The sequence below is a fragment of the Megascapheus bottae genome, chromosome 6, assembly GCF_031878675.1.
Source record: "Megascapheus bottae isolate mThoBot1 chromosome 6, mThoBot2.hap1, whole genome shotgun sequence".
NCBI lineage: Eukaryota > Metazoa > Chordata > Mammalia > Rodentia > Geomyidae > Megascapheus > Megascapheus bottae.
The window spans coordinates 76,715,792-76,731,776 of record NC_143514.1 but is presented as its reverse complement, the minus strand read 5'-3'; positions in this window follow the sequence as shown (position 1 = coordinate 76,731,776).

Here is a 15,985-nt window from a genome sequence, read left to right as displayed (position 1 = left end):
ACAAAGGCTATTGATTTGGGCTCTGTGGAAGGCAACATTCAAGTGTAATTCATGGTTTGCCAAGCAATAGCTTTCATGAAGGAAGGTGTTCAATTTTCTCTTCCCGTGAGACCTGTGCACCACAAATTTGATAGCTTGGCATACAGACGTGTTATATGACCAAGAGTGTGGCCACAACTTAGCTTGGCTTTATTTATGATCCTTCTGGGATTCCATGAGGTTGTTAGGAAGTCTCATCTCTGAAGTTCAACTTGGAACGACTTCAAGCCAACCTTAGCCAGGATGTATGGGAGCATATGGTTCCTTCAGGGTTGAGGATTGAGAGCAAGAGTATGTTGCTTGCTGCTGGCCAGCCACCACTGCCCGTACCTTGTAGAACCCAGTTACACTGTGTTTGCATGTGACTTCCTGCTATCGCTGCTTGTCTCCTTGAATTAGCAGGAGGGAGACAATCGGAAGCCACCGATCCTACACGGGTGATTATATGCACGTTGTCTTGTTTTCACCACTCACAAGCAAGTCATGGTTTGCTCGGAGACAAAGACATCACAGAAGGAGAAGGGTCGTTTTTCCCAGGAGCCGGGAGTGTGACTTAGAGGTAGAGTGCTTACCTAGCATGCACGAAGCCCTGGGTTCGATTCCTCGGTACCACATACACAGAAAAAGCTGGAAGTGGTGCTGTGGCTCAAGTGTCATAGTACTGGTCTTGAGCAAAACATGTCCAAGGACAGTGCCCAGGCCCTGACTGGTTAAAAAATAAAAAAGAGTAGTTTCCTACTGTAGATCTACCGCATATAGAAGGCTATGCCAGAAGGACAGTTGAAAACAGTCAAGCCTACCTGTCAGCTTACAAATCGCAGGATACTCTTTACCCATTGCTTTTGCTTTGGAGATGGTAACTGCTGCTTGCCCCAGAAGAGTTCCTTTCATGTTGGTATCTCCCCACTTCCACCATCGCATTTCCATTTGGTCAGGCCAAGGTGTTCTTCTGCACACTTCTGGAATTTCTTCCCAGTCATTTTTTGTAACCTATTTATCTTCCTTCCTGTCAAAATGACAGAACACAACACCACATCAGCAATCTGTGTTCTGCTCTTGAAGCTCTACAGAGCAAAAAGGTATATAACAAAGCCTCCTCAGAAATATCGTTGTTCCAGCAGGTGGCCAACTCTTAAATCTTGGGACAGATAAGTAATTATGAGCACACACAAAAGCCCTCATCTAATTGATGGGTGAGGAATCAGGATGATAGGGCTCCATTCAAGGCTGGGGGACAGGTGGGGACAGGGACAGGGCATTTCTAGATGAATCTGGCAAAGTTATAATGGGGAAAAACACTTAATCAAGAATGGGATCATTTTCTAACTTTGAAAAGCTCTCTAGAGTCTTGAGTGGAATAGATGGGTAATGCAGAAAGAAAGTTCAAGAGCGTCACAGAGCTCACACTGGGCTGTGAAGGGTGTGTTGAGGCGTCTGGATTTTAACCTAAATCAGTGGGCAACTTGACTAAGTTAAAGCAGAGACACAAAAGGATTTTGTTTTTATGTTAGAAAAGATGGCCTAGAAGAGAGAAGAACACAGGTTGCAAGAGGCAGAATAATGAGTTAAATGCAGTAACAGACTTCTAGTGATTCTGTTGCCCCTCTGTAAAGCAAAAGCAAAGGTAAACCTAATTAAAGAAAAGTAAAACAATGAACTAGGTTGCAGCAAGCCAGGAGGAGTAGAATGACAGAATTGGCTGTAGGGACGAGTGAAAAGACAGCAGAAGTTACAATTTTATCAGGAGGTGGGAGAGTTTTATGCTAGATGGGAATAATGAGACAAAACTGTCAAAGGGTGAGTGCAGCCTGCTGGTAGAATGCAACCTGCTGGTGGAATGCCTAATTGTCACTGAATTCAGATAGCCCAGTTCATGGAAGGAATTTGCACTCACTGACTCACCTTGGAGAGCTACTCTATCTACCACTTGGGGCAGACTTATCCCATTTATAGAGTTTGGATAACCTCACTATTCAACTTAGAGGCTACAATGAAGGTTAAATGAATCAAAATCATTGCAATATTTAGACATATTCATTCACACCCAGAATTCCTGTCTATTGCATTGGGGACAAATGTCTGCTTCTCCCACCTTCTCTCCCATTTTGAAGACAGCAGAATCCATCTGCTTTCTTCAGTGACCCAATATTCTCTCCCATAGTTTCTGTGAGTTTGAACCTCTCCGTCTCACCCACAAGACCCCATGATTACATTGTTTACCCTCAAATGATTTGGACTAATGTCTGTTTTCACATCATTAACTCCACTGCACCAGCACAGCCCCTGTGCTGTGTGAGTTAAAATATCCACTGTTCTGAGGACTGAGCTGTAGATATCTTGGAGGGGCCGTTATTCAGCCTGTCATACCATCATTTCTGGCATCACAACAACTTTGCTTCTAGGAAACCAGAAGCTGTTCTTCATGGAAGTGCTGGAGTGAAGGCATGGACTCCAATCCGAACCCCACAGAACGTGTTCTGTTGCCCACAAGAACAGTGGATTTTCACCTGAGACCCAGGTGTCAACTCACTCTGTTCCACTTTGAAATGTTCATCCGCGTACAATTTCCTCATATGCAGTTGCTTTGTTCACGATCATAGCCATTTAGCCTTAGCAACTACAAGATGAATGAATCAGTACATGGAAAAGCCACACCTCTGACCATTTCCATTCCTACTTTATCTAGAGTAGGCAGCCAATGTCCCACTGGAGGCCCACACACTGGCAGCCCTTCCTCTTTGTTGTTCTTCAGGGTCTCCTCTGAGGAGCCATAATGTTGATCCAACCACTCTCATGTGGTACTGGCATGCTTCGTATATCCATCTGTAAATGAAGACTGGGTTTCTCTTCCTCTGCCTCTTGACTTTAACCAGAAGGTCAGGAAGCCACAGGTGTGAACTGAGGAAAAGGAGTCAGTGAAGTAGATGACGATATTGAAGTGGCCCAGGCTGCTTGCTCAACCCATGGCTGCTCTCTGGACCTACCTTAGTCCTCTTTCTTGTTTATTATTTTTTTTTATTAAGGATAGGTTTTCAGCCAAACAATCTTAGGGTTCCCTATGGAACCCTAAGAGGATATGAATTGCAAAAAAAAGTTTTTAACAAAGTAGCATTGAAGATAAACCAATACCAAACTTCAAACTGAATTCAGAGCTATAGCGACAAAAAACAGCTCCTTCTTGGCACAAAAAACAGGCCTGAGGATCGATGCAGCAGAATAGAAGACCCAGAAATAAACTCACAGACCCACAGTTATTTCATAGTCAATAAGGGCGCCAAACAATATTCTGGAAGAAAGACAGACTCTTCAGCAAATATTACTGGCCAAACTGGATATCCCCATGCAGAAAACTAAAACTAGAACCTTCTATATCAGCTTGCAATAGCATCAATTTAAAATGGGTTAGATGTGAAATCCTGAAATGATTACAGGAAAAAGTAGGGAAAACTAGAACTCCTGGGCATAGGTAGAAACTTTCAGAGTATGATTCAGAAGCAAGGAAAATACATAAAAGACTTGATAACAGAGACTGCATCAAACACAAAATGATCATATGTGAAGGAAGAGAAATAGAGTGCATGCTTTTCTTTATATGTGGAAGCTAGATTTATGTTATAAAGTTACAAGTAAATATGTTTGGTGTTATGCAAGTGTATGTACATGTTCTAAATGGAATATGGTAGATTTAAGAGAGTTTTCAAGTGGTTTGCTTGCTTAGAAAGACAAAATTAAAGTACAATAAAATAAACACCAGGACGTGGGCACTTAAAAGGGATGAATTCAAGGGGTATGCAAATGAAGAGGAAATCATGGGGAGAATGCAGTGATGCAATGAATGCACAGAATACAGATGCAACCAGTTACATCTTACACAGTTAAGAGAAGTGAAAGAAAATATTAAGAAAACTGAAGAAAGTGGTGGATAGGGGAGGCATGGAAGAGAGTTGTTGAAAGGGGTGACGTTGATCGAAATACATTTTATTTATAAGCTAGTTTATATAATGACAATGTTTCCTACAACTACTTGAAGATAATTATTTTATTATTATTATTATTAATAATAATAATAATTTTTTGCCAGTCCTTGGGCTTGAACTCAGGGCTTTGGCACTGCCCTTGGACACTTTTTGCTCAAGGCTAGTGCTCTGCCATTTGAGTTACAGTGCCACTTCTGGCTTTTTGTGTGTCTGTGGGGCTGAGGAATTGAACCAGAGCTTCCTGCATGCTAGGCAAGCATTCTACCACTAGGCCACATTCTTGGCCCTGTTTGTGTTCTTGATGGCTGTTCTGATTGGAGTGGGATGTTATCTTAATGTTACTCTAATATTTTATCGGTAGTTGCTTCATGGCAAAGATGTGTTAGGCATTTCTTCTGAACCTTGTTTTTGGAGATGTGTGTGTTAATCTCTTTGGCCATTTATTAATTGGGTTAATGAGTCTTTAGGAGCTTAACTAATTTTCTTTTTCTTTCTCTCTCTCTCTCTCTCTCTCTCTCTCTCTCTCTCTCTCTCTCTCTCTCTCTCTCTCTCTCTCTCTCTCTCTTGCTTTCTTTCTTTTTTTGTGTGTGTCATGGAGCTTGAACTTGGCCTGGGTGCTGTCCCTGAGCTCTTCAGCTCAAGGCTACCACCCTACCCTTGAGCCAAGCCCCACTTCCAGTTTTCTAGAGGTTAATTGGAGATAAAAGTCTCAGGTCCTTTTGTGCCCAGGCTGGCCTTGAACCTGGCTTTGATCCTCAGATCTCAGCCTCCCGAGTAGCTAGGATTACAGGCGTGAGCCACCACGCCTGGCTTGGGAACTTAACTTTTTAAACTCTCTGTGTATTCTAGATATTAGCTCCTTATTAGACATACAGTTCACAAAGATTTTCAAACATCCCATAGGCTGTCTCTTCAGCCTAGTGACTACTTCTTTTGCTGGGCCAAAGCTTTTTAGCTTGATTTAAATTTTATTTTGTCAGTCTTTGCTCCCATTTTTTTAGTTAGTGGAGAACTATTCAGGAAGTTACTTCCTAAATCAACAAATTCTAGAATTTTCCTTGTTTTTAGGGAAAAATAAATGGAAGTTTTCTATGCAAAATACTCCTGAAAGCGGTTCAAAGTTTTAAAGTCTTAGACAAGCTTGGAATTAATGTTCGGATGAGAAACTGAGACCTAAAAATTCCTTATGTGGTTATCCATTTTCCCAGGTATTTGTTGAAGAGACTATCTTTTCTTCAACATATATTTTAATCTTTTTTGTTAAAATTCAGTTGATTCTTGGTACATGAGTCTATTTCTGAGTCTTTAAGTGAGTTCTATTATTCTGCATGCCTGCTTTTGTGCCAGGACTATGTTGTTATTTTACTATGGTTCTTGAGTATAGTTTGAAGTCTGCTATCGTGATACATCAATAATAATAATGTCATTTTGCTCCAGATTTCTTTTTTTTAAGAATTTATTAACGTTGATTTTTACATCATATTTTAAATGACAGGTTTAACAAACGAGTCAGATTTCTTTTTGTATTTATGGCCTTTTTGTGTTTTTATGTGAATTTTAGAATTGCTTTATTCTGTATCTGTGAAGAAGGATTGGGATTTTGGTGAGTATTTAGTCTTCAGTTCTATTCCATTGGTCCTCAGGCCTGTTCTTGCATCAGCACCATGCTGTTTTAATTACTATGGCTTTGTAATAGAGTTTGCAGTTTGGTGTTGATATTCCTCGAACACCGTTCTGCCTGCTAAGTAATGTTTTTGTTATTCAGGGTCTTTTATTGTTCCATATGATTTTTGTTTGCTTTTTCATTAAAGAAAGAGTTTGGGATATTGATGAGTATTGCACTGAATTTGTAGCTAGCCTTTGGCAATGTTACCATTTTCATGATGCTGACCTTCCCAATCCAGGAGTGTGGAAGGTTTTCCCACTTCCTTAGACCATCTTTAATATTCTTTTTCAGATATTTGAAGTTTTCATTGTAGAAGTCTTTCACTTCTTTGGTTAAGTTGATTTCTAGGTGTTTTATTTATTTATTTTTTGCCAGTCCTGGGCTTGAACTCAGGGCCTGAGCACTGTCCTTGGACTTTCTCAAGGTTAGAGCTCTACCACTTGAGCCTCAGCACCACTTCTGGCTTTTTTCTATGTATGTGGTACCTAGGAATCGAACCCCAGTCTTTGTGCATGCTAGGCAAGCACTCTACCACTAGGCCAAACTCCCGACCTTTTACTTTATTTTATTTATTTATTTTCCATTGTCAGGATAATGTATTTGTCAGGTAGTAGTTGCTTTCCTTCTCACACATTGATATCCCCTCTCATGTTTTTGTCCCCATTTTCCTCCTACCACCCCATCCCCATCATCTTGTTTCCTCCCATTTCCTTTCTTATTTCAAATACACAAGTGTTATTTTATTTTTTATTTTTATTTTATTTTTTTGTCATTTGTGGGGTTTGTATTCAGGGTCTGAGCACTGCTCTTGGGCTTTCTCAAGGTTAGAGCTCTACTACTTGAGCCACGGCACCACTGCTTGCTTTTTCTATGTATGTGGTACCAATGAATCAAATCTGGGTCTCTGAGTGTACTAGGCAAGCACTCTACCACTAGGCAAAACTCCCGACCCTATTTTTTATTTTTTGAAGCTATTGCTGAAGGAGTTACTTTCCTAATTTCAGCCTTTCCCTTCTCATGGTTGGCATACAGAAAAGCTACTGACTTTGTATATTAATTTTATACTCTGCTACTCTGCCAAAGTTTTGGATCAGCTCAACTTGGGAATAGAGTCTATGGGATTCTGTAGATAGGCATTATGTCATCTACAAAGAGGGAGAGTTTCCATATTTAGACTCCCTTATGTTTGCCTCTTGCATTATTGCTCTAGCTATGAATTCTAATACTATATTGAAGAGGAGTGGAGAGAGTGGACATCCTTGTCTCATTCCTGGTTTTCTAGGAAATGGCTTCCACTTTTCACCATTAAGTATTACACTGGCTGTAGGCTTGTCATATACAGTCTTAATCATATTGAGGACTATTCTATGGATTCCTAGTTTCTCCAGAACTTTCATCATAAAGGGGTGTTGGATCTTGTCAAATACTTTTTCTGCATCTATGGAGATGATCATGTAGTTCTTGTCCTTGTTCCTGTTGATATGTTGAATTATATTAATAGACTTGTGTGTATTGAACCAGCTTTGCATCCCTGGAATCCTGTTTGCTCATAGTGTATACTTTTCTTGATGAGTTGTTGAAGTCGATTGGCCAGAATTTTTTTTTAAATAAATTTTATTTAACATGTGCATTACAGAAAAAATATATAAACAAAGTGCAAAGAATTACTGCCACAAGCAGTTCAGTTGGACATGACTGTCTAGATCTTCCATGTAACACCAGTCCCTTTAGGTAACTGAGATCGTCTGGTGTGTGTCATGCTTTCCCAAATGTTATGAATTCACCAATGCAAAATCCCAAAGCCGGATGAATATTTTGATAACCAAGAATAAACTACACCAACACAATCTGTTTTGTAAAAAGAAATTGCAATTCTGCTTTTCTTAGGGATAAAAATTTCACTGAACACAAAAATGGCAACAGGCTTTTAGACAGAAGTATTGGCAGAATTACAATTAAAATATTGCATTTCCTTTATGCTCAAATTAAAATGAGATTAAAGCAAAATACACTAAGCAATTTAAGCTCATTAGCAGGTTTATAGTATATTATTAAAATATTAGCAAGAATGTTTCTACTAAATGTATTTATCTCCATGGGACAAGCAGAACCACATATATCAATGGCTCTACTCAAAGTGTGCATCCAAGCACACCTTGCATGCCTCCTTTCCTCCCCTCTGCTGGATTGGCCAGAATTTTACAGAGAAGTTTTGCTATGTTCATCAAAGTGTTGGGTCCATAGGTTTTTTTTGTTTTGTTTTTTTTCCCCTGAATCTCTGTTTGGTTTTGGGATGAGGGCTTTATAGAAAGCATTTGGTAGTGAGCTTTCATTTTCAAATTTATTGGTGAGTTTGAGGAATATTTGGCGTGAGTTCACCTTTATAGGCTTTATAGAATTTGGCTGGCAAACCATCTGGATGTGGGCGTTTCTTGGATGGGAGGTCTCTTATGCTGTTCCTATTTCATTACTTCATATGGATCTATTTAGTGGATTTAACTCTACTTGGTTTAGTTTGAGTATATCAATATTTGCTAGAAATTCTTCCATTTCTTCCAAATTCTTGAATTTGTTAGCATAAGCATTTGCAAAGTAATCCCTTATGATGTTCTGAATCTTGCTAATTTCTTGCTAATTTCCTTCCCTTTTCCCTCATTCTTCCTCTCTTCTACTCTTCTTACATTCCTTCCTACCTTTTTTTTTAGTTTTGCACATTTATGAAGTCCAAAAACTATTTCAGAAAACAATTCCCACTGGTTATCTCTGCTGGGCAAGTATGAGGGTGCAGGTAGGGAGGTAAAGAGGTGAGAAAGTTGGGCTTGAAACCAATGCTAAGTGTCTGCTTGGCAGCCCTGTGGTACCTCTCACCAACTTTGCCATTCTGGACATTTTTTTTAGCTTTTCTGTGTTTCAGTGTCATCTCTGAAATGGGTTGAGTACTTATGGTACCAGGTTGGTAAAAAGCACTGGATGACAATGTGCTAGGGTTGATATTTGGTAAAAGAAGATGTTTCCTGGTAGTGATCTTTTTCATCATGATCTTGGGATTCCTTCTAAAGAAATGTAATCTCATTTATAATTACTAAGTGCTATTGATCAAAGAAGACAGGCAGTGATATAGAAGTCTTCTGTTGCTCCTATTTGCCTGGTTCATAGTCTTCAGAGGGCTGAAAAATCTTAAGTATATATGTGTCCATACTCTATGTGGAAGTCCAGACTAGTGTTGAATCCTAAAATAAAAGAGAGAAATGTGGGTATCTAAGTAGCCCAGAAAAAGTGATATTTTATCCAGCTTTTAGTGTTTGTCTTCAAGGCAAGCCCACAAATTAAGCACCTGTGGATAACATTTGCTACAGGCTGTTCACAGGAGCCACTGTGGTGGCTCTGAAGAGTGAATTCAACCCAGAAAATCCTGCCTGATCTCTGCACCTGGTGTCTAAAGAGACACAATATCCATAACAGAACCTGGGAAGAGAATTTTTCATGTGAATGTCTATGTGATCTCAGAAGAAAGACAAGCAAAGGATAAAAAGTTTAAGGATACTGAGAAAAATCTGAACCACACTGTATGGTTCAGACACCAGGAGTCCTCAGTATCAGACAACTTTGAGTGTGAGTCCCATGCCTTAGGCAGTAGCCTGGTGCACCTTTGTGTGTGTGTGTGTGTGTGTGTGTGTGTGTGTGTGTGTGTGTGTGTGTTTAATTTACTTAGTTTTATTTTCTAATCAATACTGGTACAAGAGAATATTTTAGTTCAAAACCAGGTAATTTTCTATAGTTCTGTACCACTGGGGGGAAAATGCAAACAGACAGCGCTTTAAAGCTTAAATCTATATTAACGAGCTAGAGATCTTACAAAACAAAAATATACTGGTGATTACTGTTTCCCTTAAAACACACTTTAAGAAATGCAGAGGAGGGGCCAGGAGTTTGGCCTAGTGGTTGAGTGCTTGCCTAGCATACATGAAGACCCGGGTTCGATTCCTCGGAACTACATACATAGAAAAAAGCCAGAAGTGGTGCTGAGGCTCAAGTGGTAGAGCTCTAGCCTTGAGAAAGTCCAAGGACAGTGCTCAGGCCCTGAGCTCAAGCCCAGGACTGGCAAAAAAAAAGAAATGCAGAGGAAACTGCAGTATTTAAAATGAAAATAAAAAGTGATCGCAGGGCATCTGAGAAAACAACACCAAATATATTATTTTAAAAATTAAATGTTATTTACAGAAGTATATTTCACAAGCAACTGTTTTTATATATCATCTTGAAAATATTACAAAGGGTCCACATCTTTTGTACATACTGATCACCAGTGAGATTTCCTTTCTCCTACCCCTGTGATTCGCTATCAGAGGTGGGTAGAACCCAGGCAGGCCTGGATGAGAACTTGTGGCATGAAGTTTGGCTGTCTTTGATTCATGTCAATCAACCTATCAGCAGCCTGAGATTGATAACTTGGGGGCCTGGGTGGATTCCAGATTGTCCATGACGCTGACCTAGAGTGACACAGGGAAATGGAGCTTGAGAGTAGGCCAGCTGGACTTGAACACAAAAACCAAGGTGATTGCTGACTGAGGTATAGAACTTCAAGGCTTTCCCTTTGTCCCTTTTCCTTATTCCCCCCACAAGCTGTCCATGTTTAACCAACACTCCAATTCCCTGAACCTTTGAGTGGTGAATGGATGAGGTCTTTGGTTATGCTCAATAGTTTGGTGAGGAAGTTAAAGAATAAACTGAGATGGTGAGTTGATGTGTCTCATTGCTCCCATACTGCTAAATTGTTAGCCAGACTAACAACGAGTGGACTAAGGTTATAAGCAGCACTTTTGGTTTCAATGAACAAAGGGAAGCCTAATGAGTTTTTTCTTTTCCCCTTGTATTTATAGAAAAATCAGTACTGTGTTCTCTGATCTCTCCGATCCCATCACATATGGTGTGGCCTCCTGGTTTTGAGTCTGGTTTTTTTCTTCTAAAATATGAGCATGGGAAGAGAGGGCGTAAACAATCTTTTTCTTTTAGAAACTTGAGATTAAGAGAAATTAAAAAATACAGAATTTCAGTTGGTTTGCAGTAAGAAATTAAAGCACACAAGTGACACTGCTTGTTTTTTTGTCCTCCCTTTCATCCCTGATTTCACAGGGCAGAAGTGAAGGGTTCCAGTATCTCCCACCTATATAATCCTAGATAGAAGATGCTTTTTGTAGGCATGATGTAAGGATTAAATGAGAAAAGCACTGGAAATAGTCTTCCTAGAGCTAGGAACAAATATTCAGTCAAGTATTCAGTCAAGGCACATTGTGAGTAGTGCCATGTTGAATTCTGTTAAACCATTACAGATATAACAATTGGTAACACTGATTTTTAGCCCTAGTAAAAGATAAAGAATTGGAGATGCAGTTCACCGGTGAACTATTTGTCTAGTGTGTATGAAGCTGTGGCCTGGATCCTAAGAACTACTAAAAATAATATGAACAATAATGTAATAGACACTAGTGATATTAAGGAGAAATAATACCAGCATATTTTGTAAAGGAGTTTTAGTGTTCTACCTTCTAAACTTCAAATATTGTATATTAATTACCTCCTTCTAACTCAACCTCTGCCCTAACTTGCCACCTGGTATTAATGTGGACACATGTTTGGAAATATCAAGTCAAAGCAAAGCTGTGACCTATGTCATAACCTTTCAGAGCTGGAGGAGTAGGAGGTTTCATATCGCATTGCATTGTTGAAAATTCCTTGACCAATGTTTACTACTCTGGATGGTGGAAAACAAGAGGCAGATGGTTGTGGTCTCTTTTTCATAAGGATCATTGAGTTTGTTGGTAAGGACAGGTATGCATGATCTTATCCATGGAATACAGTCTTAGGCAGTGTGGATCAGGAGAGAGAAGGCTTTCACGGTGAAGTACCTATGTGTGAGAAGGGGAGGATGATGGCTTCCTGAAGATCAGGACACCTGAGATTGTAGAGGAAAGAGAGGTGGCCGCCATCTATACAGAGCCCATGTTTGAAAGCTCCCAGGGAACAACAGAAGGTAGAGCTGAGCCAAGAATGTGTGGGAGAAGTACTGTTGCAGAAGTACTCTACTGTTGCAGAGGTCAGAGGCAACATTAACCTGTTGAAGAAGTGTGTTTCAGAGTGTTCCCTGACAAGGAGCGGATTTCTCCTGAAATCCAAGGGTTCTCAGATGATTTCAACACGTGAAAGGGAAATCTAGACCAATGGGTAGCTTAACCTACCATCTATTGACTCTCAGAGGTCAAAAATGATTGAGCATTCCCTTTGGGGAGCCTCCATGTAGGGCATAAATTGGCACACCTCACTTGTCTTGGGAGAAGGCAAAGCACATGCAAGGAAGATAAGCTGAACTATTAATGAGGCCATCCATGTGGGCAGGCCAATCTGTCCCGCCACTTGCTTCTTCATCTAATAGTTGGCTATCATTTTTCATTACACTGTAAATGAGACTGAGTGAAACTTGTCGATTATCACGGACAGGTTCTCTCTGTTGGTTGGTGGTTTGACTGCAAAGCGAAGCTCTTTCTGGTTCACTGGTTAAGAACATACTATCTCTTATGCACTGATAATTTGTGGGAAGCCTCTTTAAATTTCCACATGCCTCAGTTTCCCTTTTGGTAAAAGGAAATTGATCGTTTTACTTGTGTTTGAAGGGTTTGAGAAATAGAAGGAAGTTCACCCCTTCAAGTCATTCCAACCAACGTGGGTGCATTTTAGACACCTAATGTATACCAGCTGTTATTTTGAATATCCCCTTCCTACCCTACTGTTCTCCTGATGACAGAGACATATCCCCAAAGTGAGGCCCTTTGAGGAGGTAATTCAATGTGACCACAAATGAATCTAGTTAAGTAATTGATCTCCTGTAACTCTTTCAGTAAATATGGAGACACTGGCTTTTAAAAGGTTTCCAGAGGAGTTGAGGAAACTCTCTTAGCCCTGATCCACTGTTGTATCTTCCAGAGCCTACAACACACATACCTAATTGAGCACGTCACTCTATTCCATGAAGCATAATCACAGGGTAACATGTTTTGTCACCAGAGCTCCAGGTGTGCCATGCTGAGTGCTGGCACAGATGATGGAAGGTCTTTGGCACTTCAACTAGGTAGAGCCCAGCACAGAGCAAGAGAGTCTGTGAGCTCAGGGGCAGGTATTGAGGACAGTTAGAATTGGCTTTGTCCTGAGTTTTTTTCTACTTACCCCCAAACTGGATTTCATCTTTGGCAGAGTCATTTTCTCATTCTAGTCTTTTTTCCTGTTTCTCTAACAATACCACAGACTTAGGTGATTTGTACACAGTAGAAGTCCGTTTTTGTTATAGTTCTTTTAGCCCTGTGAGCCTTGTTGTTCCTTAGGCAGTAGGCAAGGGTGTTGATGTTTCTAAGAGAGCAAAGAGAGTTGGAATTTGCCCTTTGGAATCTTATCTCCAATGGGGAAATACGCTTTATCTAGTTTTGGGAACACTCACTACCCATAACAAAGGACCCAGAAGTGGTGGTTACCAATCTGAGATCTGGGACAATCCCCAGTGAGGCTATTCCAGCTCAAGACATGATTACCCAGCCTTCACAGAGGAATCATATTCTGTGAGGAGGGGCCTCAGTGATGGACAGCCTGGAAAAGAATGGCCTCAGTAATCGCTCAGCCATGCCAAGCTGTATTGAGGACTTGGGGAAGGGGACAAGGGAAGTGTTCTGGGAGCTTGGTGGAGGAGGTCAGATAGAGACTGAGGGTCAGGATCATGATTTCGTTGTACCCTCTCTGGAAATGTTTTCTGTGAGAAGCTGTCTTCGTCCAAGGAGGTCAGGGATGTGGCAGCGGGGCTGCCAACCACTGACTGTGACCGTTCTTCTCCTTCCCGCGCTTAGCCTCAGTCCTGTCATCAGAGTCTCATAGGAACACAAAGTGCATCTGTTTTCCCCATCTGTGCTGGATAACTGTGGACCTAGTCCATGTGTTCTTGAGCCCTGTAATTTCAACGTGGCACTTTTACCATGTATTGTGAATACACCTCACAACTACTCACTGCAGTCTTTCCTCTGGTCCTTCACGATGTCTCTGACTCGGTCAGTCACATCATTTTGAGCTTTGAGCTTGTCCTGCTAGAGACCATCAAGCTTTGTGCCCTGTGGATGCAGAGGATCGCTCCCCTTTGACATCAGCCCTGATCGATGCCTCTGCCTGAAAGGCTGTCCTCATCCCTGACAAGGCAAGACAGAGGCGCCTCAATCTTCCTTCACACCTCAAATCACCTTTCTAGCAATGGCCTCTTTCAACATCTTACCTGAAGATCTCTTGCTGTCACTCTGAAGACAGGCCCTGTTCCCTAGTCTTTCCCCCTGACATCTATCTTCCTGAGGCGAGTGACGCAGTCTGAGCTCATGGCAGGATACCATAGTGCTTTTCCTGTTCACTTTCTCTCTGCCCTCACTAACACTGGGGAAACCCAAAGCACAGGAATGACTTTGGTTGAATTTATTGCCAAATTCCTCTCGGCCTGTTTTATTGAGTTTTTTTAATGCATGTATACTGATTATGATTAATTTTGATTCTATAAGAACGACATCAAATGCCATTTGTCTGGAAGACAAGATCTTATTATCAGTTTAGTACCATGAATTGGAACTGAGTAGATGCCTAATTTGCCCCATGCTTGCTCCATCTTAGTTTCCCTTCCCTAGTAAACCACCCCAGCAACTCTTTTTTCAATACTGGAATGACCTGGTTTAGAAAATCCTAGTGCCTAATGCCCACTTGAGGTCAAGACTCAGTGACTCAGGCCAGCCCAGGGTGTAAGTATCCAAAGACTTTCTATTGCTTCAGTGGAGACAGTTAGCACATGGCCAGACTCGACAGGACATGCATGTGGCGGGCTCTGTGCTCAGCACTGCGTCAAGATGCAATGTAGTGCTAACATGCAAAGATCTCCCACCTAAAACAGCGGATGAGCTCACTTTGCTAATTAAATTGTCTCACTCTAGATTGTTCATGTCTTAATCACTATAAATATATGAAATTATTACTATTCCTGGGAATTGAGTCCAAACTCCTTAGTGTTGTCTTTATCTATTTCCGAGCTCTTATTGTGCCTGGACCTCAGTTTTTTCTACTGTAAATTTATAAATTATAGAAGGCAAGTCCCAATATCGACTTGAGTTTTGACATTCAGTAGATTGTACAGATCTGTCTGGGTGTCCCCAGGTAGAGCTGACAAGGATCATTTAAGAGTAGGAAAATATAGGAACTGAGTAAATGCATCAACCCTAGAGACTCATTGGCAGTGCTATCTCTGGCACAGTGATGCAAAGTTCTGGACTCTCTTTATGTACCATTCTTGGTCATGTCTTGCAGATTCATACTGTAACCTGGCCATTTTCTGGTGAGAGTCAGACTTGAAAGAGGTTTATCTATGAGATGGAAGAGGTAAAGGTGCGTCCCAAATGATTCTAGATCCCATAGTGTGAGTTTGCCTTAAAAGAACATCCTGCATTATTCTCACAGACACAGGCATGACACTGTCCCCTACAGCAAAGCCTGAAGTGATGCCTATCATTACGGAATGCAATGATGAGAGGTCATAAATACTATCTGGCATAGCTATCCTCAACCCTTAGTCTTGGTGGCAAATACCTGGGGTGAACAACATGCAGGAGAAAAATATTCATTTAAACACATGACTTCAGACGGTCAGTCGATGGTCACCTTGTCCATCGCTGTGTGCCTGGGATGAGACAGGTGCCAGTCAAGACAATGGGAAGACACTCAGAGCAAACTGCTCTCATGGCTGCCAGGAAGCAGAGACAGAAAAAGTGGTCTGGGTAAAGGCCACTTTTCCAACATACATCCCAGCGATCTACTTTGTCTGTCTTGGCCTTAATTTAGTACTACTTCCATACTTCCATCATGTTGATTCATCCCCTGCTGAAATCAGAGCAGTCTTTATCCCACTCTTTTACACAAGTTACGTGCAGACTGTATAACACAGGTAGGACAATTCACTTATGTCTGGCTGTAAACATACCATGGTTGGCCCAATTGAAAGCCCATTAACACCCCAGACCTAAAAGCTTTTTCAATAACCTCTGTCTACTTGCTCAGACCCCATAAATCATTTTATAATATCACACCCCCTGACCTACATTCTCCAAAGAAGAACCAATTATTAATGCTTCTATATAATATGAAGTTATTAATCCATCAGCAGTTATGCATTAAGTCAGGGCCCTCATAATCCAATCATCTCTCAATTATTGGAACAACCAATTTTGGAACAAGCATTCAACCT